Genomic DNA, 5,127 nt, shown 5'->3' with positions numbered 1-5,127 from the left:
TGGAGCTTGGGAAAACAGTCCCGGAATTTGCTATTGACTTGACAACATGTCACTTTGATTAGGTTTCATGGTCCTTTAGATGATGGCTTTGAAAGTCCACCTTTTCTGAGACAAGAGGGCAAAGCAAGAACTCACAAGACTCAGTAGTTCTTCACTTATATAAATGTACAATGACCCCAGTAAAAATACTTTTGAGACTTAGAAGCAATCCTTGTGCTCCTTTGACTAGTATTCCGGGAGTTTCTTGCTAGAGACTTAGGCTTACCTCCTTGAAAGCAATGCCTTACTGAAATATACAGTATATCACAGAAGTGAGTACACCTTACATTTTGTAAATATTTTTATATCTTTTCATGTGACAACCTTGAAGAAATGACACTTTGCTACAATGTAAAGTAGTGAGTATACAGCTTGTATAACAATGTAAATTTGCTGTCCCCTCAAAATAACACACAGCCATTAATGTCTAAACCACTGGCAGCAAAAGTGAGTACACCCCTAAGTGAAACTGTCCAAATTGGGTATCATTAGCCATTTTCCCTCCCCGGTGTCATGTGACTCGTGTTACAAGGTCTCAGGTGTGAATGGGGAGCAGGTGTGTTAAATTTGGTGTTATTGCTCTCACTCTCATACTGGTCACTGGAAGTTCAACATGGCACCTCATGGCAAAGAACTCTGAGGATCTGAAAAAAAGAATTGTTGCTCTACATAGAGATGGCCTAGGCTATAAGAAGATTGCCAAGACCCTGAAACTGAGCTGCAGCACGGTGGCCAAGACCATACAGCAGTTTTAACAGGACAGGTTCCACTCAGAACAGGCCTCGCCATGGCCAACCAAAGAAGTTGAGTGCACGTGCTCAGCATCATATCCAGAGGTTGGCTTTGGGGAAACATGTATGAGTGCTGCCAGCATTGCTGCAAAGGTTGAAGGGGTGGTGGGTCAGTCTGTCAGTGCTCAGACCATACGCTGCACACTGCATCAAATTGGTCTGCAGGGCTGTCATCCCAGAAGGAAGCCTCTTCTAAAGATGGTGCACAAGAAAGCCCGCAAACAGTTTGCTGAAGACAAGCAGACTAAGGACATGGATTAGTAGAACCATGTCCTGTGGTCTGATGAGAGCAAAATAACCTTGTTTGGTTCAGATGGTGTCAAGCGTGTGTGGCGACAACCAGGTGAGGAATACAAAGTCAAGTGTGTCTTGCCTACAGTCAAGCATGGTGGTGGGAGTGTCATGGTCTGGGGCTGCATGAGTGCTGCTGGCACAGGGGAGCTACAGTTCATTGAGGGAACCATGAATGCCAACATGTACTGTGACATACTGAAGCAGAGCATGATCCCCTCCCTTCGGAGACTGGGCCGCAGGGCAGTATTCCAACATGATAACGACCCCAAACACACCTCCAAGATGACCACTGCCTTGCTAAAGAAGCTGAGGGTAAAGGTGATGGACTGGCCAAGCATGTCTCCAGACCTAAACCCTATTGAGTATCTGTGGGGCATCCTGAAATGGAAGGTGGAGGAGCGCAAGGTCTCTAACATCCACCAGCTCTGTGATGTCATGGAGGAGTGGAAGAGGACTCCAGTGGCAACCTGTGAAGCTCTGGTGAACGCCATGCCCAAGAGGGTTAAGGCAGTGCTGGAAAATAATGGTGGCCACACAAAATATTGACACTTTGGGCCCAATTTGGACAGTTTCACTTAGGGGTGTACTCACTTTTGTTGCCAGCGGTTTAGACATTAATGGTTGTGTGTTGAGTTATTTGAGGGGACAGCAAATTTACACTGTTATACAAGCTGTATACTCACTACATTACATTGTAGCAAAGTGTCATTTCTTCAGGGTTGTCACATGAAAAGATAAAATATTTACAAAATTTGAGGGGTGTACTCATTTCTGTGATATACTGTAAGTCAGCTTTCAAAGCAGCACTATGCAAAGCCATGAAACACTGGATAGCACTGTCTTTGTGGTTTGCTGAACCACACTCTGTTCCGAGAACCTTTGAGCATCACAGCTCCTCCTTTAATTTCCTGGAAGAAACTTCATCTCTTGGTTCCTTTATGCTGTCCTCTATCCACTTAGTACCACAGTCTCAGGAAACCTCTCTAGCTCTGCCATTGCAATGATTGTGCAGGAACCAAGATTTTGGCCACTCTCTCTGAAAGGCAGGCTTTAACAAGCATATGAAGTAAGTATAGTACAAAGTTGCACTATTAAGACTAAGAAACGAGAGAGATTCTCATTCAGCACCTTTCTCACTTTTCTTTGTTCAGACTTGCCGGTAGACTTGGGCTGCTCCAAGGACCATCAAGCCCTTTTGCCCATTCTAGAACTATTCTACATGCCGGAAGACTTAAATTCTTCTGCCCTTCCAGAAGAAGCCATTCCAAAAAATCTAATTTAATGCTGCATTCCAGCCATGCCTCTTATCCAGACACCATCACTGTGCCCCAGTCTGGGATAACCTCCTTGAACCTCTGGACCTGGAGAACTATTATCTAGAATTCTAGCAGTGCTGCAACTCAGAGTTCTAGTCTCCCCTCTATATTAACACTTGACCAGCAGAAACTTAAAAGTCATTCTGAATGCTTCACACTGGAACTGTAGGCGCTGTTGCCAACTGTCAGGGGAAAAAAGCGTCACTGTCCTTGCTATATTCTGGTTTTTATAGTACAGGAGGTCAGAATGATTCCTGCAACTTTAGAAGTCCTCAGATTTCTTACTATACTGCTTCAAGATGGAGAGCCCATGGTAGCTGTGCCTCTGGGCAAATTCCTATCTCTGCATTCCTTTCTGACTTGCTTATCACAATCATCTGCAATGTACTCAGAGCAGGTAGTACTATCATACTGCAGTCTTCCCTTTAGGCTAGCCACATTGCCAAGGTCCTTGGGGTCATCACTGAAGATGTAAGGCTAAGCAGCATACAAACTCATCCTTACCTTGATTAGGGCCCCCTCTAAGAAAGTGGAGCGACAGTAGCACTAGCCTGACCAAGCCAGAAGAGGTTGAGTGGTTGGAAAAGCTTGGGTATGGCTGTTTGTTCCTGAAATCTTTGTCAAGATCCAATCAGAAAATGCAGCTATCCTGGGGGCTTCTCACTGACCAAGATGTGTGCAGGGTTTCCAAGCTGTAGCGGACATCAGGCTCCACTGGTGTTAATTGTACACTGCACGCAGACTTCCTCAGCCAAGACCCTCTGCACTATCAAGAACTGGTCCTGCTCCATTTCTCAGGTGAAGACTAGTAAGATAAGACTAAGAAGCTTGAAATAGTTTCTAGAGTACCTTCTCCTGGCAGCCCGAGGGACTCCACCAGTAGGTATGTCAGAATACTTATTTTTTCCTATGGCACCAAGACAGGTATGGGCAAGATCTGAAGCCTAAGTTTTTCCACAGCTAGGCAGTGGCTCCGGATTCACTTTTAGCATCTTAAACAGAATTTCTAGTGATCACATACATTAAATGCATTTTAAGGACAACAAGTTTTGCCCTCTAGTGATTACAGTTTCCCATCTAGCCAATGAATTGGGTATATTTAAATGTTAACAAAGCCCTGTTTGAGCAACATGAAGACATTCAGTATTTTCTAGCCATTCAGATGGTTCCAGTGGTTGCCACATCTGCATGTAAATTGCCAGAACCAGTGACACTAACTTTATGCATTTTCCATTCTCAGAATTTTTCTTTCTCATAATCCTTTTTTTGTTCCAAAAATCAATTTTCCCTCCTTTTAACTAAACTCTTGACATTGAAAAGAAGGGACAGTATGCACTGGTCCTTAGTAAGAGAATTAGGGATTTTTTTTCTCATTACAAGCATCAGTCTGTCTTCCCTATCACTTAGGGGATAAAGGCCAAACTGTAGGACTGCCTCAAAGATATTATAGTTAAAATGTGCAAGTCAGAGGCCTACAGGATTCTAAGAAAGCCTATATGTTGGGATTCTACTTCCCTCCCACCAAAAAACAGCTACCTCTTGGGCCAAATACCTTCTGAAGAGGTGTGCATGGCAGCAACTTAGTTTTCCTTTCACTCTCTAAGCATTAGAACTAATAGGAGGAATCCTACGGGAGGCAAATGAACTACAAAGTAAAACTCCGTGTTAAACTTCCATGAAAGTGTACAGAATTTTGTAGCCTAAATCTTCCATTAGCAAAAATGTTTAGGAGTTGTGGATGATTTTCAGGGAATTTACAACTTAACTTCCTGTCCTATCTGGGTTTGGTAGGAATCAAGCTGAATCCAGATTTCGTCTTCTGCAAAAGAAATGGCATCTTCTCCCCACAGTGGTATTTTGATCCAGTGGAGGAATCCTACTAGTGAAAGGGGGGACTTTACTGAGTTCCCCCTTCAGCCTAATCTTGCATACTTCCAGAGGGTTCCCAACCCAGGTTTTCAGAAAGGGCCAAAGAACCCCACTTAAGGCAGCAGAAGGTCTCCCAAGTAGAATCAGTGCAAGGATGATGTTGTCAGCAGAGAACAAATCTGAACATAAGCCATTATAGTAAATTCAGAGAGTGAAGGCATATAAGGCATCTACCATGTCGAAGCTTGAGCTTGGAGTGGAGACACCTGGGGACTATATGTAGCTACACCAAGTCCCACAATGGGAGAAAGGTAGGATATAACTTAATAATAATACTGACCATTCCTGGATTCTTCTGCTTTGTATAGCTGACAGCTTCATTCTTATTTAAACACAGTCTTTAGGAATGACATCCGTACTCTAGCTTGCTTTTATGGTTTACAAGTTATACCTTCTCCTACCCTCAACTGTATTCCTGTAATGTGGCGGAATAGAAATAAAGTTTATAGAACAATGTGTTTATTGATGTAGAAAAGATTATAGCAGCTACATGCATGCTTCCCCTCTGACAGTTTTTTCCTACCTTTTTAACAGATGTCAAATACAAATACAATATTATGTAATAATAACCTCAATTGCTATTAATGAGAAGCTTGGCAAGCAGCTCTACCTTAATTAGAAATAAAAGCATCAACCAGTCTGATTTAGTACTGAATTGATATTAACAAGTACACTCTATCTAATCTTCCTACAACGGTTACGTTCTCTTTAGGAAAAAATGCACACAGTGTTAAATATCAGGCCAGAACATAAAAAGC

Source organism: Varanus komodoensis, unplaced genomic scaffold, assembly GCF_004798865.1.
Source record: "Varanus komodoensis strain SLA01 unplaced genomic scaffold, ASM479886v1 scaffold1, whole genome shotgun sequence".
NCBI classification, from domain to species: domain Eukaryota; kingdom Metazoa; phylum Chordata; class Lepidosauria; order Squamata; family Varanidae; genus Varanus; species Varanus komodoensis.
The sequence above is the reverse complement of the archived record's forward strand: the minus strand, read 5'-3'. Positions refer to the sequence as shown.